This window comes from Rhineura floridana, chromosome 7 (assembly GCF_030035675.1).
Source record: "Rhineura floridana isolate rRhiFlo1 chromosome 7, rRhiFlo1.hap2, whole genome shotgun sequence".
Lineage (NCBI taxonomy): Eukaryota > Metazoa > Chordata > Lepidosauria > Squamata > Rhineuridae > Rhineura > Rhineura floridana.
This window is the reverse complement of record NC_084486.1, coordinates 92,713,862-92,740,285: the sequence shown is the minus strand read 5'-3', so window position 1 is coordinate 92,740,285 and position 26,424 is coordinate 92,713,862. Positions and strand designations below refer to the sequence as shown.

Here is a 26,424-nt window from a genome sequence, read left to right as displayed (position 1 = left end):
AAGTTTCAGCAACAACATTCTCTAGACCAGTGGTTCTCAAACTTTTTTGGTTCACGGTGCACTGTAAAACATATAAAAATTTTCTGGCACACTTCATGTACAAAATTAAAAACGTATTAATATATTTTAAACTATGAATAAAGATAAATCTCTATTCAAATGGCTTTCTTCTCATTTTTAAAATATACTTTCATAATATTTGCGGCACACCTAGTCACCTCTTGCGGCGCACCAGTGTGCCGTGGCACACCATTTGAGAATCACTGCTCTAGACAGAGGGAAATGGTGCTCTCCTACCCATAAACAAGCAAGTCTAACTGTACTGTAATTGTAAATGCCAAAATGCCTAACACAGCAGTGGTTCACAAATGGTTTTCCCTACAGACCACTTGCTGAGGGTCTTGGTGGGTCACTTAATGATTTTCCTGCCTGCAGTAGCAACTGTTACGCACTGTGCTAGATGCTGTATAATTTTTAATTGTATTTTTATTGCTTCTGTTATTTTACTGGATTTCAATTTGAATTCCATAGAATGCAATATAAAATACAATAATAAAATATAAAATAAAAGCAATTAAAAAACAACTAAAAATCAATGAATATTTGATGCTCTGCACCCACCATTCAAAGCCATTGCTCCCACTGATCTTTACAGACACACCGCAGACCACTTGAAAGAAGCTCACAAACCCGTGGTGGTTCGTCAACCAGTTTGGGAACCAGTTTGGGAACCCCTGTAATATAGCACTGACACACTTTTAACAGCACCTGTGATTAGATTTATTCAGTTTATATAGCGGTTCACTGAAAAAGAGTCCCAAAGAGATAATATACCAAAAAAATCAATTAAAATGAAATATACTAAAGAGTGTTCATCCTCAAAAATCACCCAATAGCATAGAATAACCATTGTACCCACATAAGGATGAATACCAAAAATAAATAATTAAAAGCCAGACCATTATTGCTGCCTAATGCCTGGGAGAATAAAAATGTTTTTATGATTCTTCCAGGCCAAGTCAGTTCCAGGCAATCTTCCCTGCAGGAGGACATGCCGCAAAATCAGAAGGGCCACCACAGAGAAGGCCCATTTTCTCATTGCCACTCTCCATACGTCTGTTGGAGTAGACACAAGGAGAATTTTATTCAAAGGAATGGTAAACAAAGTATGAACTCTTGTCAAAAGAAAAACTTCCAACTAGGATAATCAGACAGCCAAGATTCAAATACCATGCACTCCCAAGCTACTTATTAATACACTAATGTATCATTCATTGATTATATAAGCCTTGTTTATTTGATATTTAAACAACAAATTGCTATATTTTCATTTTGTCCTAATTTGTATCTCACATTAAACCATGGTTAAAATAAAACTGATTTAATGTAAATGAGCACTCTGAGCACTGCTCACAAGTATTTCTGTCTTGCTTGTTATGTGTGAAACTCGGTTCATGATTTGTTTCCCCCAAGCAAAACACAAGCAGGAACCCCAAAACAAACCTTGGCTTCTGCTTGTGGTTTGTTTGGAGAGAAAGAAAGTATAAGCTGGGTTTGCACATAATGACGAGCTAGACTTGTTTGCTCCCAAGTATGACAACAGCAAAGTGGGGAAGAGTGAAACAAGCTGCTCGTTCACATTAAACCATTGTTTATTTTAACTAGGTTTAATATAATATGCAAACCAGGCCTTTGAAGATTAACATATTTTCCAGTAGAAGCCATTCCATACTACATGTGCTCCAAGACAAAAGGATGGGAGAACATTTCATGATAAAAATATCTGCATAAACAGAACGTAGGTAGTCCATAATTTCTTGGCTAATATAAAAACCATAATGCTTCTTCTAAGTTGTCAAAACAGACTGGCAAAAGTCTTATCCCATCCAACTGTAACAGATGATTGAAACAAAGTGGTAACAATATTCAAAAATGAGTATCTGTTCAAAGAAGGAATCACCACATTTCTTGAGAAAAGCCATACAAGTTCAATCAAGCAGCAGAAAATAATCACTGGAGATTAGCTGAGAAGCTTCATTTTTGTCCAGCTGCAGCAGTTTTGTGTTGGTCTCTGCTACCCCTCCCTTACATTTAAGGGTCTTTATAAGCAGTTCACTTCTACATTTCTCTACCACCAGAGGGATGCCAAACGGTATCCCCAACACAGAATGATTGTTGTGGCAGAGGAGGCAGGATGCTTCTGTGCATTCTATTAGATCATCAATAATAAGGTAAAACAATACGTTCATGTACATTATCATAATATAAATTGTATAATACAACACAAGACAATTAAGTGATTCAACAGACAATTATTTTGCACATTTCCTCAGGGATGTTTGTTCAAGGTAGATTGTGCTTGCATTTTAGGGTTTTAAGATTTACTCTGGTGTGTATGGATGTTTTCAAAGTTTCTTAAAATAATTCTAACATGTAACTGGAAAACTCTTTCATCTGAGTACTCTTGCAAAGTGTTCACCATCTACCTTGATTAACTAGTACACTGAGGGAGGGCGGAATTTCTCTTAAACTATATTAAAACACTGGGACAGGCAGATAAACAACTGCTATCTACCAGTTGACCTCATCAAGCTTGCCAGCCTTTTCGCCCTCCAAACCCCAAACGCTGATGACACTTATTCCAAAGCAATTCTTCACTTTTCCAGAAAAAAAGCCAGATTTAAATGGGTTGTTCCAACTATACCACAGTTTCTTTATCAGGCTATTTATTTTGTTACTTAAAGAAGTTCACAATGCTATTTTAACATCCTAACAAACATGTGAGGTAGGTTAGATAGGTTGTTTCCAAAGCCACCTCGTGAGCTTTAGGGTCAACTGTGGATTTGAAAAATTAACTTCCCATCAACCAATATTCACTCCTTGTGCCACCAGAAACTACAGGCAAAGCCTTCCTTTGAATGTCATTCTTTTTCAGTGTATGGAAAATAGTTACACACGCATATGGTGCATAGTGGTCATTTAAGGTCTATGGTTCCTATCCTACCTCAGTGTTGCCCCTTCATGTCCCATTCAGTGAGGTTTACAATGCTAAAGTTAACAGAAATGCTGTTCTTCTCATCTGCTAAACCTTCTCTTCCTTGTTGCCTTTGTAGCAGGTGGATATACATCAATTTGCATTTAAATTTAAAATAAATCTTTAAAATGTAACTGTTTTTTAAAGTAAAATGGTAAACACTAAGTTTCTCTTATAATGGCTGATTGATTGATTGATATCCCACCTTTCCTCCCAGCAGGAGCCCAGGGCAGCAAACAGAAACGCTAAAACACTTTAAAACATCATAAAAAGACCTTAAAATACATTAAAACTAAACAACGTTAAAAACTTTTTTTTAAAAAAAGCTTTAAAAACATCTTTTTAAAAAAGGGTTAAAATATATTATTAAAGAAAACATTAAAAGCAATTCTAACACAGACGCAGACTGGGATAGGTCTCAACTTAAAAGGCTTGTTGAAAGAGGAAAGTCTTCAAAAGGCGCTGAAAAGGTAGCAGAGATAGCGCCTGCCTAATATTTAAGGGGAGGGAATTCCACAGGGTAGGTGCTGCCACACTAAAGGTCCATTTCCTGTGTTGTGCAGAACGAACCTCCTGACAAGATGGTTTCTGCAGGAGGCCCTCACTTGCAGAGCGCAGTAATCGACTGGGTATATAAGGGGTAAGACGGTCTTTCAGGTATCCTGGTCCCAAGTTGTATAAGGCTTTGTACACCAAAACTAGAACCTTGAACTTGGCCCGGTAGCAAATGGGCAGCCAGTGCAATTCTTTCGGCAGCAGGGTGACATGTTGGTGATACCTTGCCCCAATGAGAAGTCTCACGTTCACATTTTGCACCAGCTGCAGCTTCCGGAACAACCTCAAGGGTAGCCCCGCATAGAGCACATTACAGTAATCCAGCCTGGAGGTTACCAGTGCATGGACAACAGTGGTCATGCTATCCCAGTCCAGAAACAGCCGCAGCTGTCTCACCAGCCGAAGCTGGTAAAAGGCACTCCTAGCCACGGAGGACACCTGGGCTTCTAGTGACAAAGATGGATCCAAGAGCACCCCCAGACTACAGACCTGCTCTTTCAGAGGGAATACGACCCCATCCAAAGCAGGCGACTGACCAATTATCCGAACTCGGGAACCACCAACCCACAGCGCCTCTGTCTTGCTAAGATTCAGACTCAGTTTATTGGTGCTCATCCAGCCCACCACCGAGTCCAGGCAGTGGTCCAGGGCTTCCACAGCCTCTCCCGATTCAGATGTTATGGAGAAATAGAGCTGGGTGTCATGAGCATACTGCTGACACCTTGTCCCAAATATCCTGACGACTGCTCCCAAGTGCTTCGTATAGATGTTAAACAGCATGGGGGAAAAGATGGTACCCTGCGGCACCCCACAGCACAACTGCCAGGGGGCCAAAAGACAGTCACCCAATGCTATTCTCTGAGAGCGACCTTGGAGATAGGATCGGAACCACTGTAAAACAGTTCCTCCAATACCCATCTCACCAAGTCAGCACAGAAGGATACCATGGTCAATGATATCAAAAGCCACTGAGAGATCAAGTAACAATAACAGGGTTGCACTCCCCGTCCTTCTCCCGATAAAGGTCATCCATCAGGGCAACCAAGGCCGATTCAGTCCCATAACCAGGCCTGAACCCAGACTAGGATGGGTCAAGATAATCTGTTTCATCCAAGAGTACTTGATAATAATCTCAATATGCACGTTAACCCAACAATTAAGTTTTAACCTGAATCAATGTCTTTACAGGAAATACTGAGTTAAAGTAAGTTTTTCTATGCAAAAAAATCAATCTGATCATTTCTCATAATATGAATATATACATTCTACCTACCAAACACAGGCATTTCATGATCACCTACCTGATCACCTTAGTCTGTTCAGTAACTAAGGGTGCAATCCAAATCAGGGGGAGCTAGCATAAGTTGTGCTGAAGCAAAAGAAGCCGGCGTAAAGTACTGCTGCATTCAGAAGTGCCATTCAGGAGCCCCTGGGTTGGCTAAACACTGGCTCAGCCAGGAACTGCATGCAGGGACCAGAAAGTAAAAGCCTGCTCTCCCAAATGGTCCTACTGGAAAGTACGCCCTCTCCATTGAATTCTCTTGCAATTATTTTCTTAGATTGACCTTTTCCTGGCATAACTTTTCCCTGGATTGGGACCCGGAAGAGCGCTCTGAACATTGGATGTGGCTTTAAGTCCCCTCACCTTGGCCCCTCCCCTGACACACTCCCAACATTTCCCTTTTTGGGGCCCTACACCAACTTACGCAGGCTCCACTTGTGCTGGTCTTGGCTGAGCCGGTTGGGTCCTGGCCAAACCAGGCTGGTTCAGCTGAGCCCCAGTCGAGGGACTTATACCAGCATAACCTGCTGTGCCAGAACCCAGCTGGCTCAGCTGGAGATCCACCACAGCCAGCTCCCCTCAGCCCGGCATAAATTATTTATTTATTTATTTATTTGTTGCATTTGTATACCGCCCCATAGCCAAAGCTCTCTGAGAGGTTTACAACAATTAAAAACATTAAAAACAAATCTACAAATTTAAAAACAGATGTTGACTGCAAGTTGGATTGCTCCCTAACAAACCTTGCTTTGACTATTAGTAACAGGGATTTCATTTTTGCTTCTTTTTTTTGGTTTTGTGAGGGTGGGGCTGTGGCAAGGCAAAGTGAAGCCGAAAGGAGCAACAACAAAAAGAAGGCAAGTGTACATGTTCTTATTTTCCAATACTTAGGCTGCAATCCTTTACTCATTTGTCAGAGAAGAAGCCACACTGAACTCAGATGAGGCTTTTTGGCAGACAAGTATAGAATTGTGCTGTTAACTGCATAAACTGTCATAGATGTGGGTTGTAAGGAAGACCCAACATGGATATGGGAATATTTTACAGACATTCCCTATAGGTTAAAAAGGAAAATATGTAAAATGTATACAGTGAGACAAAAAGATGCAAACCCTGGCTGTAAGAATAAAAGTTTAACTGTAAATTAACATGATTTAATGGTCAGAATTGTACCATTCTTTAGGAAATATATGAAATCATGTCAATGAGAAACTCAACTGAAATCAGTATTTTTTTCTTGCTGATTTAGATCATCTTGATATAATCAATCCACCCTACTTTCTGGATCATGAGCCTCTTCTGAAAAACCCATGTCTAAGCAATTTGATCTCTCACTGCTCTAGCATTTTATCTTTAAAAGAGAATAATCTGCCTCGGAATGTTTATTTTAGGAAATAAGTAAATAGATGCAGATTATGGCAATAGCAGATAGCATATGCAACAGATCCTGTTACCCTCATGACTCGCTGCTTGAAGTTTGATCTAGAGTCTGATTATGGATAAACTAAGATGCCAATTTGGTTCAGCAAATGAATTGCAACACAGAATTATATACAAAAATGAAAAGAATGAGTAAGGTTTTATTGACCTACTGCTCTTGAGTGTCTTTCCCCTCAAAAACAGCAGGGAGGAGTCAGAAATTTAGACCAACAAAAATAATTAGAACAGCCTTTTCATCCAGCATACAACCTTCAGAGATGTTGTTATTCTTATGCAATCACTGCACATTTATAATTATTCCTAGCTTAAAGCTATGTGCTTCAACCAGAAGTTTTTACATTGTTTCTGAATGTTGTATAAGTGTTAACAAAGATTTTTTTTTCCAATTCAAAATATTAAAAAATCCATAATTTTGTAACAATAAGATACCTTCCACATATTAGAGGAAAAGTAGATGGAAGACTTTTTCAGATGCTGGAAACTTTTCCCCACATTTGTACAGTATATCTTAGTATTACGTATCAAAATACTAGGGAATCAACTGGCACAGTCCCCCAGTTTGCCAAGGGAAGTCATTCCAATTAATGATTATTTTTAGCTAATCTCAACCAGAACTTTTTAAAAAATTGAAAGGTCTCCACCATCACTAGCTATTCTGCAAGATCTTTCCTTACTACTAGAAGGAAGGGTTTCTGAAAAATAGCCCTTCTCTTTGGTGAAGCAGTGGCCTTTTGACTCTACAACATTGAATAGCTATTCAATCACAGCTAAAATGTCAGCTTCTTTCCATTAACCCCTTCTAGGCAAGAGCAAAGTTTATCATCCAGCACAGCTAGCTAATCAGAGAAGCCATTTCCAGTTATCTTATTAAGAGTTCGATTATCCACATACATTTAAGCATGCATAGATGTTCTGAATTTTATTAGATGTAATTGTCCAGTTATAACTCACACAGATGTCAAGTACTGTGAACTCTCACCCCAAGTCTCAAGAACAGAGATACGTTTTAAGAGTAAATCATTTAATTGCTTGTGTACTCAAATACTCTTCTGTTCCTTATATAAGGAGATCCTATAACTGCATTATAGGACTGTAGTCTAGTAAGTTACATCCTCCAAACTGAGATAATCATCTCATAGTGAACTATGTCAATTAACTGTAGCATAATACTTGTGTTAGAAACTGAAACAAGTTGCTTTGTAGCAAATTGGACAACTGGTCCATTGTGCTCAGTATTGTCTATACTGGATGGCAGCAGCTCTCAGTAGCTACCAGTGGGCTGAGGGGAGAAAAAACCTGGTATCTTTTGCATGGAAAATATATGTTCTACCCCTAAGCCATGGTGTTTTAGTTACATATTTAGTAATAAAATTAATCAGTTAAATCACAAGCAAGTCATTTTCTCCTCAAATTTGCCTTCCATACTTCTGTTTTTGCCCAGAAATATATCCTAAGATGTTAACAGAGTCTTTAAAAATAAATGTCTATACACCTTGAATATACTAGCTTGTTCCTCTAGGGTACAAATCCAAACAGCATTCTATAACCAATAACATTGTGGTGTTTACATTTTTCCATTAGTTATTTATTTTTAGCATGTTAGAAAACAGTACAGTGCAGCTTGTATATATTAAGCACATCTCTAGATGAGTCCCACTACAGCCACCTGCTTTGGCTGAATTACCAGCTTTCCTGAGATAAAAGATTCAGTTGGTTTCATTGTAGTATTTACTACCATAGCATGTCAGATCTTCAGAGTTCCTGTGTGATACAGCAACTGTAGCTTTTAAAGGCTATTTTTAAGGGTACAGCAGATGAAATTTAATTGTAACTGGAGGAAAGGGGGAATTTAACATGTGAAGATGACAAATGTGTAGTTGCACTGTAACTGCAAATGTGGCACAGTGTACTGAGCAGTAGCAGCCAGTGTGGTGCAGCACTGCAGAACCATCCTACTAACACTGGCATCACTACGGTAGCAAGATTATGGCTGCGTGGAAGCACTGGCAGACCCAATCCATTATTCCCACCAGTGTGTCCACACATCTCAGATCTCTGCTCCTGAAAGCTAAGTATATAGAGGGACTCAGCCATGAAGCTTACCAGGCTACCTGAAGCCATTAATTATCTCAGTCTACCTGTCTCATAGAATTCTTATGTGAAAAGAGTGGGATAAATTCATAACCACCATTCTGAACTCCTTGGTTGTTATTATGTGCCTTCAAGTCAATAACAACTTATGGTGACCCAATGAATCAGCAACCTCCAATAGCATCTGTCATGAACCAGCCTGTTCAGATCTTGGAACTCCATGGACAAAGTTAAAATATAAGAACTGTAATTTTAAGAACTATGTCTGAGTTTTCTTGTTTTCCTCTTCCTTCCCGTTTTCCTTTTGTATCTCGTCCTTTAGATTTTACGCCCGTGGCAGGGATTTTAAGCCACTCTGGGAGCTTTTTTGGCTAAAGAGTGGGATAAAAATGCTTTAATTAAATAAATAAAATCCTAAGCTGCGTCAAATATAGTGCAAGCAGCAAGGGTTTGCAGCACACCTGGACAGGCCGCATGGGGCCTGTGAACCTGGTTATATCACAGTCAGACTGCAGTCCTGTCTGCTTCTTCCATTTAATGCTGCAGCATGGTCTCTGACAGATGCAAAACTACACCAAAATACCTGGGCAGTGAAAGGGATTGATGTGTATACATTATCTGTGCTTACAGTGGCAATGTACCACACTTGCAACTTATCTTGTGGCATATGTGCCAAAAAGACTGTGCACTTCTGCTTTTGAGTTCCGCCTGCAAGAGGCAAAAATCTTACTGGAGTTTATAAAGACCTACTAGAATGAACTGATGGGGTGAACTGCATACAGAAACTATAAAGATACACAAGAGATAGCAGTAAACAAGAGGAAATGGGGAGAGAGGAAAACTGATTGGAAATGGAAGAAAAGTAAAAGAAAAGAAGTACACTGAGCAAGAAAGGAAAGGCATGAAAAGACAAGATTTTAACAAAAAACAGCAGTGAAAAAACTGGCATCAAGGACTTTTAAAATTATCCCCTAGCAGAAGCATGGGGTTGTATTCAACATAGTGCTAGGGCAATTGTTCAGTCACGCAAGGATCTCTCGTTGCATGACAGAATGATTCCCCCTCTCCTCCACCTATGCATCCCCTAGATCTGTTTTAGGAATTCCCCCAATCCCCCAAAACAGGTGTGGGGAGGAAGAGAGGGGACAAACCCTGTTGTACCAGCTCTAACTCTGGCACAAGAAGTTAGTTGAATACCACCAAATAACTCCAAACTAGGCCAATGTAAGTGATCATTTTATTTGTGGTTTGTTTACGTCTGGAGAATGTGGTGCCCACGAACACCATGGCACCTCCAAAGGCAGGCATTGACAGCCGACAGGCTATTTACTCCCTTCTGTACTGGATTTCTCACCAATCTCTCTGCTGCTTGCTCAGATCCCAGTTCCTCTATGCCCAGTGTTCACTGTCTACATCTGGCCCCTTCCCTTCTGATTGAACAGACTTTGGTACAGGTAAAAAGAAAAGAAGGAAAAATAAGCTAAGCTGTGTTACACTAATGTGCCTGTGTCCATGCACAGAAAAAAGGTACACTTGGGCAGCAGGAAAAGAAAAGGGAGTGTGTGTGCCCTGGATGAACAGAACAATTCTATATAGATCTACTCAGAAGCAAAATCTACTACATTATCCCCACGTAAGAATGCCTAGGATTCCAGCCCAGGGAAAGAGGAGAACAGATGAAAGAGGAGAGAGTAAGAGGACGGCAGAAGAAGATAGGGCTCCTGCACTTTTAATATTTTTGTAGAAGATGGAATTTCAGCAGGTGCAGCTTGTATGAAACTTCTGCATAACTAGCAAAGGTTTTCTTCTGTTCTTTTTTGCATCTGGCCACCCACAAAATGGATGAGAAGTACAGAGCAATCCTATGAAGTTCTACTCAGACCTACCAAGTCCAATGGAAATTACTTCCAGTTTCTTGGGCAAGTTACTCCTCTGAGCCCCACCCCTTTGACTTCTGTGAAATTGACATTTTACAGTATGATATGGATTCAAATATGTGGATTCACACATGGGCTCAGACCCAACTTGTGTCTTGTATTCACTTGCTTGTCCTTTGTGACTAGCCACACTCCTCATGACAGTCATTTTGTATTGGGGCTCATGACAGTTTCTCAAATTTCCAAGCGTGCCCATAGGTCCAGTAAGGTTGGCAACCCTTGGTTTAGCTCTTCATTAGAAGATCACTGTGGGAACTGCTACAGTGTCTCAGTCAATTATTTAATAATTATCATTAAACCATACATTGCAGGACTTGACAAAATAACTAAGCAAGATAATCTGATAATAGGTGCTTATTCCTTATGCAAGGAATCAAGTTACAAGTTTCGTTGTAAGTGATATATCTATATCTGAACTTTTGAACCATACTGTGTATCACACTTTGGACACATCATGAGAAAACATGATTCACTAGAAAATACAATAATGCTGGGAAAAACAGAAAGGAGTAGAAAAAGAGGAAGGCCAAACAAGAGATGGATTGATTCCATAAAGGAAGCCACAGACCTGAACTTACAAGATCTGAACAGGGTGGTTCACGACAGATGCTATTGGAGGTGGCTGATTCATAGGGTCGGCATAAGTCGTAATCGACTTGAAAGCATACAACAACAAAAAAGAAAAAAGATTCAGCAACCAAAATCAAGTAAGAATTGTGGATACACAGCTTTCCTTTAACAAAATGTGTTCCAAAAACATAGTTCAACAAATGACACAATGAACCAAATGGATTCCTTTAGATCAGTGTGTAAAAAATACTCCAAAGTTTGACCCTGCTAACTACGTTATTCATGAATTTATGAAAATAATTTTAATGTTTTTATTATGTATTGCTTTGTGTCACCTTATTCTAATGTAAACTACCCTGTGACCCCTTTCGTGAAGAGTGGTAGGTAGGTAGATCAGGCATATCCTTGTGAAACCAAGCCATATTGCAGTGGCCAATCCACTGTCAACTGATGCTGCTTATCCACAGGAACCTGCCTTACACTGACTCAGACCATTGGTCTATATAGCTCTGTACTGTCTACACTGACTGGCAGCAGCTCTTCAGAGTTTCAGGCAGACATCTCTCCCGCCCTACCTGGAGATTGAACTTGGGACCTCCTGCATGCAAAGCAGATGCTCTACCACTGATGCATGATCCTTCCTCAAAATAATATCCCAAATGTCTAACAAAATATGCACGGTTCAATATTCTGGCTAATAAACTGATATTAAAACTATAGTTCCCCATTTCAGATATAACAGAGAACTGCACATTAAGCAAACCATGTTTGGTGCACCAATAGGGAGAAGGTAAGGTAAAACATTTTTTTAAAAGAGCATTCCCAGTGGTTTATCTATCCAGGAATGTACAGCCAAATATGGCTACTAACCATGATGGGCTTTGTTCTATCTTCACTGTGAGGCAGTAAGCTTCTGAATGTTAGCAGCTGGGAATTGCAAGCGGGCAGAGTGCTGTTGTACTCAGGTCCTGCTTGCAGGCTTCCCACAACAACCGTCTCACTGACTCCTGAGAGAACCAAATGCTATACCAGATGGGCCTTTGGCCTGATCCAGCAGGGCTCTTCTTATGTTCTTTGGATTGCAGAAGAAGCAAATGAAGTTATAAGAGGGAAATGGTTTTGCATTTCAACTAATCCTGGCCCAAAACCATGCAGTACTGCTTTTATTGATGCAACATCTCTCTCTTAAACACTCCAAGAGTTGGGGAGAGGAAAGAGAACTACATGAATGGCAAGGAGAAGGAGTAGTTTAAATGAAAGCCAGACTGCAACGTTTTAGCACAATCCAGAAAATATGAAGTTCTACTAAAATGAATTGAAGTCATACTCCCAAATTAAGTGTTCAGGTTAACATATTTAAATGGAATTATCCTTCTTTTGTGTTAAGATTGTATCCTTTAGATAAAAAGCACAACATACTCCACAAAGCTGTAATCACTAACCAGCTGAACCCTTAACTCAAAAAAACTGAACAGGCCCCAATTACACATATACATTCATTACATTCAGACTAGACAATTGTATTGCTTTCAGCAAAGGGCTGTTTTTGAAGAAGGTTCAGAAACTTCAAATTGGTACAAAATGCAGCTACCAAAATGCTAGTGGGAGCCAGATAGTTCATGTAACCTAGTATCTATATCAAATACCAATTCCTTTTAGTGCCCAAATCAAAGTGCCAATCTAGTGGTCTCCAGATTTTGTTGGACTACATTGCTCGTCCTTCATGACCACTGGCCATGCTGGCTGGGGCTGATGGGAGTTGGGAATCCAAATTATCTGAAGGGCACCAAGTTAGGGAAGGCAGCTCCAGAGTGTAGGACTCAAACCAATGTGTTCAGATTACAAGAAAGGGGATTTCAATATTGGAAAGACATTCCTAATGGTACAACCTGTTCAACAGTGGAACAAAATGCCTAAGAAGGTGGAAGACTCTCCATCTCTCTATCAGCTTTCTCCTGAACGGTTTTATGTTGGCCAGTTGTGGTTTTACTATTCATTTATTAATTTTCTATAACTGTTTCCTGTATGTTGTTAACTTGCTGGTTGTAAGTCATCTTGTGAGGACTTTGGGTTGTATCCAACTAAGTTATAGTCAGAGTAAACCCGTTGAAATTAACAGTCCTAACATGTTCACAGCTTTCAATGGGTCTACTTGAGTAGAACATTGGATTCAACCTTTTGTCCTAAAAGGCAGGATAAAAATGTTTCAAACAAATACACTGTAAATAAAAAATAATTTGGAACCTCTAACTTTGCTTAAGATTGCATTTAAGTGAATTGATCAAAAAAATTACTTTAAGCTATTTAAGATTCTTAAGACGATGAAATGTATTATATTCTTCCAATGGGTGGTTGCCCAAATCTGTTTCTGAATTTCAGAAGGTCAACAGCTCATGAAAGTTAGGTGAAACTATTCTGGTTATTACATTAACTGCTTTTCCTACATTAATAATTTAGCACATCAGACATTTTAGTGGAACAAGAGAAAATATAATATACTTCTTAGGTTTCATTAATACTCACAATGTTCCTTGAGATTCTGCAACATGTGCAAGCATACTGGCTAATGTATTTATTTATTTAATTAATTTATATCCCACCCTTCCTTAACAATACACAATATTTCAATCTTAGGAAGAACAGTACCTAAAGAGCTCAAAGGAAGTGTGGGGAATAATCCTACATGTAAGAACTGCAGTTCAGTTATTAACTCTACAATACTACAGAAAGTCATCAGTGTTGTTATTTGTCAATAACCTTTCTATAATGTTAAGGGCAGGGATACTCCTTTGGTATTCCTTTGGTACAAGGTTGTTTGAAAAGAAGCTTTCCTTAGCAGGGGTAATAAAATACATTTTCTCCGCCTAGTATTCTCTGCTGCTGTTGTATGATCCACTACTTGCTGTATGTCCCATAGTAACACCTAATCTACCTGCAGCTTAACACTATCCAGTACAGTACAAGATTACGGGCGTCCCAAACAATACAACTTTACTTGACAGAAATTCTAAGTTGTCACAGGACGGATATCTAACTCAAGGATCCAGGGTGATTTTTGAGACCAGTACAGAACTTCAGGTGCCTATTGCTATGGTCACCTACCAACCATCCCTTCCACTCCACTTCCTAAGTGCAGCTCTCCACGAAGTCCAACTTGTACAGCGCCAACCCATCGCCCCTCATTATTACCAGTGTTTACCAGAAATCTGTCACTTGATTCTAATCTCTTTTTCCCTCAGGAACCAGCGTCCCAACCAGAAGCCAACACTTTATCTCTCACACAACTGTTCAGCCCAACTCAGTACCACAGCTTCGCTATTTTAGGCATCTTATTCCGATTCCGTAAGCCAAGCCCCCTTAGCAGCAAGGCTACCCCCAAATGGCCTCCCCGTTTCCGCCTTCCATCGCCATGGAGCTGCCCTACTGACGTTCTCGCAAATAACGAATCTCGCCGCCAATTTCCACGGTCGCTGTACCAATGTCCCCACTATCTCGGCCACCCTCCCTTTCCCGGCTCCTTATCCTCGGCACCACCAGTACCCCACAACCCCGGGGAAAAGCGAGGGCGACAATATCGCCCCTCTTGCTCAGCGCCGCCGCCCGGCCAAGAACGAACAGGGGGAAAGAGCGCTCGAGTGAAAGCAGGCCCCGCGCGGAGGCGGGCACACAGCGGCGGGCTCCGGGATCAGAAGAGGCACCGGAGGAATCGGGGAGGCGAGGCCGCCCCGTGGGGCCGCCGCCCTTCCATTGTCACCCCGGCCCCGGAGGGAGGGAAAAGAAGAGCAGGGCCGAGAGGGAAAGGAGGCCGCCACCCGGGAGGAGCCACCTCCTCGGGCGAGAACCGCCAGTCCGCTCCCTCCCTCCAGCTCTGGCTCCGGCTCCCGCCCGCTGGCCCGGCCCGAATGTGTGAGCGAGAGACAGCGGGCCCGCTGCCCCCGCCCCTCGCGCCTCCATCTTGGATCTCAGCCTCGGAGCCCCCCCTCCCTCCGCCCGCGCTGACTGTTACCTCAGCTGGGCCAGCGCCCCCGGGAATCCTACGGTGCCACGGGAGAAGGGTCCAGGTGGGCCGAGGCCAAGGCGGGCCGGAACGAACAAGCGGCGGTGCCGGGGGCCGCACCTCAGTAGAGCCGCAATCCTAAACCGCCATCTGGCGGCATTTCCTACCCGCCAATGGCGCAGCCGCCGCCACCGCCAACCAGACCCAGCGCGCCTCCTGCTGGCTGCGTTTACACACTACGCGAGCTAACCCCGCCCGTCAGTAAAGGCGCCCAAAACAGCTTTCGCGCGAAAATGTGCGCGCAAGCGCGTTACTTTTCTGACCCCGTTCACTCACCGTACACTTTCTTTCTGCGTGCGCAGCAACTCGACCTCCGGACGGAAGTGGTCTACGTGACAGTTCCGTTCCGGCAGGAGTTGATGGGGAGTTCCCTTCGCCATTTTTTTGCGCGCCTCCGGGTCGGGTTGATGCGCGTCCTAAAGCTGTCTAAGGCTTGTACTCGAGCTATGTTGTTACTCACAAGCTCAACACCAGGGGGAGCACGCAGCTTAATGACTGCACAAGTAGAAGACAGCCTTAAAGCATTTAACACGGATGGAGTTGTATTTGTTTAATCGCTATTGTACTAAGAAAGTGTTAAGGAAATGCGAGATACGTACGCAGGAAAAAAATAAGCAGGTTTTTTAGAGCAACAACAATCTTCAGGGCATTTCGTAGTTCGGCTGAAATTCATGTGAAGAACCGCTTTGTTCTAACAATGTGCTGTATTTCGAACTGCTGAAAAGTATGGTTTTGAAAGAAGGTAATTGGAAATGGTCTCAAGTAAATACGCGAATAGGTACTTCTACAAAGAGAAATATATATACTTGGGGAATAAGTATACCTTCAGAAGATTCGGAAATGTTTAAGCACAGAATAGACTAATATTATATGATGATCAGACCCAGAATTCTCTGTCCAGCTCGATAAATTTAAAACCCCACAAAGTGCTAATACAGGATTCCTACCATGGTGTATACTGCTACCTGGTCAGAGTTCCACCTATGAATAGGGTTATATTTTATATAGCAATGTGCTTGCACCAGTAACTGATGTTAAAGTATTTATATCCTACCTCTGATCATGGAGAGTACAGTCTTTAAAACATTTACATTGAATTAAACAGGAAAAAGTCCAATTTAAGCAGCAGTATCCAAAGAAACCCATATCTGCCTGGGGAAAGGAAACTGCGTTTCCAAGTGACACTTAAAAGCCATCAGAGATCAAATTGAGTTCCACAGGTGAGGCCTCACATGACAAACGGCTCTACCCTTCACTTAAAAGTGAGATCAGCAAACTGAGCAAGGTGTCTGAAGATAATCTTAACAGTCACGTAACTCATATAGAAGAAAACAGCCCTCCCTGAAACCTAGACTCAAGCTGTTTATTATTGCTCAAAATCAGCATTTTGAATTAAGCCTAGAAACAAACTGATAGCCAATTACATTCTTTAGGTATTGACAACAATGTTATACTAATGTTTCACCTCTTCCTGTAATGGGTATACAACAGGAGTTCTAGCCAAGCAGGCCTCCCCAGGAGATATCTCAAATATTAAAGGGTGCACATCTGCCATTCACACTATATAAATTAGTGTTGGACATTGTGACGCCCTTCCCTGGCTCTCCCTGTCTCCCTGTCTCCCTCACTGGTTCTTGTTGTTGGGCATTAATGCCTACTTTATATCTGCCCTCTCGGCCTCTCCACGCCATTTTCACCAGGGCCACAGGCAAGCCTTCTGGTTGACCCCTCACTCCTTGGATATTCACCGTTTTCTGAGGTAATATTTCTTCAGATTTTATTAAATCTGGCCTCAGTAACGTCTGAGCCGCACCAGTGTCAAGCAATGCCCAATAATTTGCCCCTTGTACACTCACTTCCTCTCTCAGACTTGAATCAAGGTCTGTTACTTCTGTCCAGTTTATCTGGCAGAACTGAACCTTTTTTGTGGTTAAATCTTTTGGTTCTATTTTTACTGCCCTTGCCTGAGCAGGATTACTAATGGGGTTGGCAACCTCACATTGAAAACATAGGTGCCCCGGTCTACCACATTTGTAGCATAATTTCTCCTCTGTTTTAGGGTACACAGATCCACTCTGGGGTGTCCTGTGCCCTTCAGATTTTACTGGAGGACTCACTCGCTGTGGCACCACATCCTTTCTGCCACCATTATATGGTCTGGGTTTAAACTCTCTTGATGTTTTCCCCACCCAGCCAGTTCTGTTGGAGGCAAAGTGATCCGCCATCTCTGCGGCCTCCTGCACAGATGTAGGGGAACGGTCTTTGACCAGGAGCCTTATTTCTGGTGGTAACTGATGGTATAATTGATCCAGTATCATGAGGCTTTTCACCTCTTCCACTGACTGAGCTTTGGCACTACTCATCCACTTCCCAAATATATCCATCAGCTTTGCTCCTAGTTCAACAAAAGACGTCCCTGCTTGGATCTGACAGTTTCGGAATAATTTTCTAAAGTAGTCAGGTCCCAGTCTGAACCTTTTGTATACTGCCTCTTTAAACTCAGCATAGGTGACGGGCCTGTCTGAGGGGAAATATTGGTATACCTCTGCCAATTCCCCTTTGATCAGGTTTGATAAATACTGCATATATTTATCTTCAGGTAGCCCCCACAATTGAGCTGCCTTTTCAAAGGTTGTGAGATAAATTTGAGGATCTTGACCAGGCTCATAGACAGCAAAGTCCTTTGGAGTAATTTTTATTTTTGCTCCATCTCTGTCTTTCCTTGTCTCCTCAGAGTGAAATTTCTCTCTATCCAATTTTAATATTTCCACCTGTAATTCCGCATCCACTCTCATTCTCTCAAATTCCAACTCCCGCTGCTTTTCCTTCTCTGCACCTTCCATCCTCAACTTCTCAGTTTCTAACTCTCGCTGTTTATCTTTCCCATCAGCTTCCATCCTCAATCTCTCAGTTTCCATCCTCAACTTCTCAGTTTCCATCTCTCACTGTTTATCTTTCTCATCCATTTCAAAGACCCTCTGCTTGTCGTTTTCCTCAGCCTCCCATCTTAACTTCTCTCTCAAATACTCTATATAAGCAGGATTGCTTAAGTATCCTTCTGGGGTCTCTTCCCTGACAGGTTGTTTTTGCTGGGCAGTTGCAAATCCTATAAGTGCTACCCTCAATTCATCTACCCCTTTACCCTCGTGAGGTAAATTGAATGTTATACACTTCTCCACCAGCTCCTCTCTTTTCATTTTTATATATTCAGCCATGGTCACTCACTCGTTGCCACACACTCTTTGCCAGTCACTCTCACAAGTAATCTTGTTTTGTTATTTCTGTTTGCCGCACCACTGTTAGGGATTCTCTAGTATTCGTACCACCGCTACAGCCAACACCTGTGACGTCGTCTCCTTTGTCACCACGTGTCTTTGGGACTCTCTTTGGTTCGTATCCCACCGCTACTGCCACCACATGTGACGCCCTTCCCTGGCTCTCCCTGTCAGGTTCCTACCTGCTCGTGGTTACTGCCTGTCTCTAGGCACCACCAGGGACTCCACCAGTCCGGACTGTCCTTTTTTATGGTTTCTCTCCCCGCTCTAGCACAGATCTCAACAGATCCCCCTGCTAGACAGCACCACCAGTCACGTCCTATAACCAGTAGTCCCAGAGACTCGGCCTGAGTCTCCCTCAATTAGGTTACCTCTGTGACTGCGTGCTTAAGCTGTCCCAATCCCTTTGATATACTCAGACTGCTTGTGGTGTTATTCTTCCCTTCCCCGCTGCCACCATTTGTTATCCTTCAGCCTTGGTATTTACCTTACCCTCCTTTCTGGTCTGTGAAACCCCAGCCAAGGATCAGGCCTTTGGTAAACCAAAAGTATTTATTGAATAACAAAGATAACAAGATTTCTTTAAAAGGCACTTAAGCATATGGTTACATCTATTCCTGAGGTACTGGTCTTAGTATTAATCCGAACTCCACCCTCTCCTCACATCCACCAACTCTCCACACAATCTCCTCTCAAAACCCACTAAAACAACCCACTAACATTCACCACCGTCCACACAGATTTACCTGTCATTCTTCCTTTTATACTGTCAGCCATTTTAAACATTCAGCCAATCATCCAGCATTCTACTGCCCATTCACTCCCCCTTCCTCTTTCATTCTACTTACCATGTATCTCCTATACAAACAGCACTTACCCTATTTACACTAATACAGGAACATCACATTTCCCCCCCCTTAAAACAACAGAAGAGTATTATTCCTGTTCCAGGATTTATACGTTGCGTTAACAATATAACAAGTCTCTATGGGGAAAATGTCTTTCTTTGTTCCTCCATCTGGTCACGTCACTGCAGTCCCAGCCACTTGCCTGGAAAGTCCATCGGCCAGTACATTGTCTTTGCCTTTTATGAACTGGAAGTCCACTTGATAGTCCTGTAGGGCCCAGGACCACCTCTGCAGCATAGTGTTATAGTTTTTCATAGTCTGCAACCATAACAAGGCCCGATGATCCGTTGTTACCGTGAATCTTCATCCCCACACATATGGGCACAACTTGTTCAGTCCCCACACGACCGCTAGGCACTCCTTTTGGACCGACGAATAGTTTTTCTCCCTCGGCGTCAGCTTGCGACTCAGGTACGCCACTGGATGTCTGGTGCCTTCTCTCTCCTGCAGCAAGACGACTCCCAGCGCGAGGTCTGACGCATCTGTAGCCACGATGAATGGTTGCTCATAGTCTGGTGCTATTAATATGGGTCCTTGGCACAAGGCTTGCTTTAGCAGATCAAAAGCCTTCTGACATTCATCCGTCGATACCACCCGCTCAGAACACTTCTTCTTTGTTAATTCATGCAGGGGGGTTGCTATTTCCCCAAAAATTCTCACAAACTTCCTATAAAAACCAGCCACACCTAGAAATGCCCTTACTTGTTTTTTGGTTAAGGGGATAGGCCACGTTTGTATTGCCTCCACCTTGCTCCATAAGGGGGTGATTTTCCCACTCCCCACCTTATGTCCTAAATAGATTACTTCCTTTAGCCCAAACTGGCATTTCTTAGCTTTTATTGTGAGGCCTGCTTTTCTTAAGGCCTCTAATACTGTTGTCAGGTGTTGGACATGCTCAGGCACCGATTTGCTAAAAATGGCCACGTCATCGATATAGGCCACTGCAAAATCTGACATGCCTCGCAACACAGTATTGATTAGCCTCTGAAATGAACTTGGTGAATTCCTTAGTCCCATGGGTAAGGTCACAAACTCATATAACCCATCTGGTGTACTGAAGGCAGTTTTGGCTCTGGATTGCTTGTCTAGTTCCATTTGCCAAAATCCTTTACAGAGGTCTAACGTAGAGATAATGGTTGCTGCCCCCAATAACTCTAACATTGCGTCTACCCTGGGCATAGGATACGCATCTGGGACCGTGATTTTATTGATTAGCCGATAATCAATGCAAAACCTTGTCGTTCCATCTTTTTTCGGAACCAGGACAATACTTGAGGCCCAGGGACTGATGGATTCCCTGATCACTCCTAGTTCCAGCATATCTTCGACCTCCTTTTTGATCTCCCTCAAAACTTTCCCATTCACACGGTATGGCATAGATCTGATTGGGGCATGATCTCCAGTATTAATGGAATGTTTGGCTATACTGGTTTGGCCAGGTTTATTACTAAAGAGATTCCCATAGTTTTTTAAAACTCTCAGAATCTCTTCTTTTACTTCCTCCTTCACCTCCTCTGACCATTCCACTTGATCTACCCCTCCTTTGTCTTTGCTTTCCTGTACCAAATCTGGAAGTTCAGGCCCACTTCCCTCAGGGAATAAGGTAACTTGCAACACCTGTGCATCCCTGGTATGGTAAGGCTTCAACATATTTACATGAACCACTTTGCTTTTGTTTAATTGGTCTGTGGTGATTACATACGTCACTGTGTCAAGCCTTTCTCTGATGGTATATGGTCCTTCCCAGTTAGCCTGTAATTTGTCATGTTTCCTGGGTATGAACGCCATAACCATATCTCCCAGATCATACACACGTTCCCTGGCTGTTCTGTCATACCAGTAACTTTGCTTCTGCTGTGCTTGACTCAAATTCTCTTTCACTACTTCCATCATTGATGTTAATTTATTGCGGAATTCCAATACAAAATCTACTACAGATGTTTTGTACTCTCCCAGGGTTCCTTCCCATGAATTTTTTAACAGTTCCAAAGGTCCCCTCACTTTTCTAGTGAACATGAGTTCAAAGGGTGAGAAGCCTGTTGACTCCTGAGGGACTTCTCAGTATGCAAATAAGAAGCATCCCAAACGTTCATCCCAGTCTTGTGGGTGATCTTGAACATAGCTTCTTATCATACCCTTCAAAACGCCATTGAATCTCTCTGTTAGCCCATTAGTGGCGGGATGGTAAGTAGTGGTCTTTAGATGTTTTAGACCACAACATTTCCACATACATTGCATCACTTCTCCCATGAATACACTGCCTTGATCCGTCAGCACTTCATGAGGGAAACCCAGCCTCATAAAGATTTTTAATAAAGCCTCTGCCACTACAGGGGCTTCTACGGATCTTAGTGCTTCTGCATCTAGGTACCTGGTGGCAAAATCCACCACCACCACTAGATATTTCTTGCCATGCCTTGTGGGTTTGGAAAAAGGGCCCACCAAATCTATTCCCACTCTATAAAAGGGTTGTCCAATTATAGGAAGGGGCTTTAAGGGTGCCTTAGTCTTTACTCCACTTTTCCCCACCTTTTGGCATATACCACAAGATAGACAATGTTGTTTTACATCTTTGGAGATGTTTGGCCAATAATAATGTGCAGCCAATCTCCTCTTGGTCTTTTTTATTCCCAGATGTCCTGCACATTATTTATTTATATTTATTTATTTTATTACATTTTTAGACCGCCCTATAGCAAATGGGACATGGGACATCGTGGGCTACCTCTAGCAATCTGGTTCTGTATTTGCTAGGTACTATCAATTGCTTCACTGGTTCACATTCATCCTTTCTTTCAGCAGGCATCCACAGTCTATATAAAATCCCATTCTCACACAGAACTTGATTCCTCAGTTTGTCAGTGAAAGGAATCTGTTGGGTCAGGGCTTGCTCCTTTATTTGATTCAAACTGGTATCCTTATTCAGTTCTTCTCTGAAATGCTCTGTCTCTTCCCCAGAGACCACTTGATACAGTTTGTCTCCTTCAGCAGGCCTGCCAAGGGTTGCTATGGGGACCTGAGGGTCGCAAACAGATTCCACCGTTTGTTTCAGCCCCCCTTAACATGGCTTCTGTTTCTCTGCCAAGTTGCTGTCTGGTCACTACATATATTTTCCGTTGTGCCCCCATAACATCTCTTCCCAGTATCACTGGTTCTTGTTGTTGGGCATTAATGCCTACTTTATATCTGCCCTCTCGGCCTCTCCACGCCATTTTCACCAGGGCCACAGGCAAGCCTTCTGGTTGACCCCTCACTCCTTGGATATTCACCGTTTTCTGAGGTAATATTTCTTCAGATTTTATTAAATCTGGCCTCAGTAACGTCTGAGCCGCACCAGTGTCAAGCAATGCCCAATAATTTGCCCCTTGTACACTCACTTCCTCTCTCAGACTTGAATCAAGGTCTGTTACTTCTGTCCAGTTTATCTGGCAGAACTGAACCTTTTTTGTGGTTAAATCTTTTGGTTCTATTTTTACTGCCCTTGCCTGAGCAGGATTACTAATGGGGTTGGCAACCTCACATTGAAAACATAGGTGCCCCAGTCTACCACATTTGTAGCATAATTTCTCCTCTGTTTTAGGGTACACAGATCCACTCTGGGGTGTCCTGTGCCCTTCAGATTTTACTGGAGGACTCACTCGCTGTGGCACCACATCCTTTCTGCCACCATTATATGGTCTGGGTTTAAACTCTCTTGATGTTTTCCCCACCCAGCCAGTTCTGTTGGAGGCAAAGTGATCCGCCATCTCTGCGGCCTCCTGCACAGATGTAGGGGAACGGTCTTTGACCAGGAGCCTTATTTCTGGTGGTAACTGATGGTATAATTGATCCAGTATCATGAGGCTTTTCACCTCTTCCACTGACTGAGCTTTGGCACTACTCATCCACTTCCCAAATATATCCATCAGCTTTGCTCCTAGTTCAACAAAAGACGTCCCTGCTTGGATCTGACAGTTTCGGAATAATTTTCTAAAGTAGTCAGGTCCCAGTCTGAACCTTTTGTATACTGCCTCTTTAAACTCAGCATAGGTGACGGGCCTGTCTGAGGGGAAATATTGGTATACCTCTGCCAATTCCCCTTTGATCAGGTTTGATAAATACTGCATATATTTATCTTCAGGTAGCCCCCACAATTGAGCTGCCTTTTCAAAGGTTGTGAGATAAATTTGAGGATCTTGACCAGGCTCATAGACAGCAAAGTCCTTTGGAGTAATTTTTATTTTTGCTCCATCTCTGTCTTTCCTTGTCTCCTCAGAGTGAAATTTCTCTCTATCCAATTTTAATATTTCCACCTGTAATTCCGCATCCACTCTCATTCTCTCAAATTCCAACTCCCGCTGCTTTTCCTTCTCTGCACCTTCCATCCTCAACTTCTCAGTTTCTAACTCTCGCTGTTTATCTTTCCCATCAGCTTCCATCCTCAATCTCTCAGTTTCCATCCTCAACTTCTCAGTTTCCATCTCTCACTGTTTATCTTTCTCATCCATTTCAAAGACCCTCTGCTTGTCGTTTTCCTCAGCCTCCCATCTTAACTTCTCTCTCAAATACTCTATATAAGCAGGATTGCTTAAGTATCCTTCTGGGGTCTCTTCCCTGACAGGTTGTTTTTGCTGGGCAGTTGCAAATCCTATAAGTGCTACCCTCAATTCATCTACCCCTTTACCCTCGTGAGGTAAATTGAATGTTATACACTTCTCCACCAGCTCCTCTCTTTTCATTTTTATATATTCAGCCATGGTCACTCACTCGTTGCCACACACTCTTTGCCAGTCACTCTCACAAGTAATCTTGTTTTGTTATTTCTGTTTGCCGCACCACTGTTAGGGATTCTCTAGTATTCGTACCACCGCTACAGCCAACACCTGTGACGTCGTCTCCTTTGTCACCACGTGTCTTTGGGACTCTCTTTGGTTCGTATCCCACCGCTACTGCCACCACATGTGACGCCCTTCCCTGGCTCTCCCTGTCAGGTTCCTACCTGCTCGTGGTTACTGCCTGTCTCTAGGCACCACCAGGGACTCCACCAGTCCGGACTGTCCTTTTTTATGGTTTCTCTCCCCGCTCTAGCACAGATCTCAACAGATCCCCCTGCTAGACAGCACCACCAGTCACGTCCTATAACCAGTAGTCCCAGAGACTCGGCCTGAGTCTCCCTCAATTAGGTTACCTCTGTGACTGCGTGCTTAAGCTGTCCCAATCCCTTTGATATACTCAGACTGCTTGTGGTGTTATTCTTCCCTTCCCCGCTGCCACCATTTGTTATCCTTCAGCCTTGGTATTTACCTTACCCTCCTTTCTGGTCTGTGAAACCCCAGCCAAGGATCAGGCCTTTGGTAAACCAAAAGTATTTATTGAATAACAAAGATAACAAGATTTCTTTAAAAGGCACTTAAGCATATGGTTACATCTATTCCTGAGGTACTGGTCTTAGTATTAATCCGAACTCCACCCTCTCCTCACATCCACCAACTCTCCACACAATCTCCTCTCAAAACCCACTAAAACAACCCACTAACATTCACCACCGTCCACACAGATTTACCTGTCATTCTTCCTTTTATACTGTCAGCCATTTTAAACATTCAGCCAATCATCCAGCATTCTACTGCCCATTCACTCCCCCTTCCTCTTTCATTCTACTTACCATGTATCTCCTATACAAACAGCACTTACCCTATTTACACTAATACAGGAACATCACAGACATCCTGTGTAACACTGCTGTGTAAACAATGGCAAACATGAATGACACAAAGTGTGAAACAGCTCTATCCCTGGCATTTTGTCATTAACTACCATTCACAGCATTCTCCAACCAGGGCCAGCCTAGTATATTTAGCTGCTCCATGACTGGCTATCCTGTGCAATCACATCCAAGAAGTATAATAAGATGCTAGGGCACAACTTGTGACGCATACACAGCCACATATGATCTAAAACTTGCACCCTGGAAGGGATTCTCTTTCTGATCACATAATCAGTGGCACACTTCAATGGCAGTCCTAAAAATACTGCTGCCTTCAGCAGTTGTTTGGGTTGTTCATGCATTACTTCATTGCAAAAACTAAGTAGGGTTTGCCTAGCTCAGTTGCCAACTTTTGTTTGCTAGTCCTGCTTTCTACATTTAACAGCAACTTAAAAGCAGGTTATCTGGAATCCAAGCTGTTACACAGCTATTAAAAGATACATGTTCACATGAATATGTCTTCCCCACTTTACATATTTGCTGTGGGAAATAACAGTATACACACAGCAAGCATGTTTATTGCATAAAGTATGTAACTGCTCTTGTTCACAAGTGTTTTATGCAGATTCTATAGCCACACTGCCTTATTCTCGTAGGCCAATCTCTTCTGGAATTAATCACAGCAACAGATTGAAAGTTTAATTATTTAAATCAGGGTGGCTGACCTATGGCCCTTGAGATGTTGTTGAACTTCAGTTCTGATCAGCCACAGCCAGCATGGCCAGTCATCAAAGATGATAGTTGTATTCCAACATCTGAAGGGCCACAAGTTAGCCATCCTGAGTTTAAATGGACCATAACAGATGGTTTAATTTGTTTTCGTTGTAAAAAAAAACGATAAGAGATGGCTAGTTATACCTGGACAGAAGAGATTTCTTCTATAAGTTGTCGGCGAATTACAGTTGTATATATCTGCTGGTGAAACAGCATTTCTGAATGTATCCCTCCTTCTATATACCCCACATCTACTTTGGGGGCTTGGGGGACCCTCTGGAAAAGATTGTGGGTGGCTGCAAAGTGACAAGAGGAAGGGGAAGCCCATTTGCAAACCTTTGAAATGTTGTGTTGTTTTACCTGATGGAGCAGTGTGACAAAAGCACAATGTTTAGTTCTGTTAACTTATGTTCAGGTAGGTTAGGGTTAATAGAATGTTGAATGTGATTGGCTGGGGTATTTGCAAGGGTGGGGGAGTGTGAGAGTGAAAGGTTTAAAAGGTTTAAAAAGGAAAAGAAGCGACAATTGAGTGGAGTTAGACAGGGCTAAGTTGGTGGTGGGATACTAGTTGAGGAGGCGGCACCAAAGGAGATCCCCCTTTAAGCGAGCCATCTCAAGAGAACATAAGAGCAAGGGTCTGGCCTGTTACCTAGATGGGGGAATAAGGGCAGGGTCGATAATTGATGATTTTAAATTAATTGTTGTTGGAGGGCGGGTCTCTGGTGTGGTTGTGGGATTTTAGGGTGTTCCAGCTGGTTTTAAGGGTGGGTGGCCTGCCTGAGTTGGGGACTCCAGCGTTAGGGGCATGTGTAAAT

At 42.5% G+C, this 26,424-nt stretch overlaps 1 protein-coding gene across 2 annotated transcripts in view; it reads right to left on the bottom strand.

Moving 5' to 3' along the window:
- The window catches only part of STAG1 (STAG1 cohesin complex component), a 261,776-nt gene extending 256,751 nt beyond the window's left edge, over positions 1 to 5,025 (bottom strand). Inside the window, exon 1 of one of the 2 annotated variants that reach the window (XM_061636505.1) lies at positions 4,891 to 5,025. The gene's annotated coding sequence lies outside the window, so the exon portion shown is untranslated. The remainder of the gene's footprint in view (positions 1 to 4,890) is intronic. The other variant, XM_061636504.1, reaches the window with a different exon arrangement.
- Between the last annotated feature and the right edge of the window lie 21,399 nt (positions 5,026 to 26,424).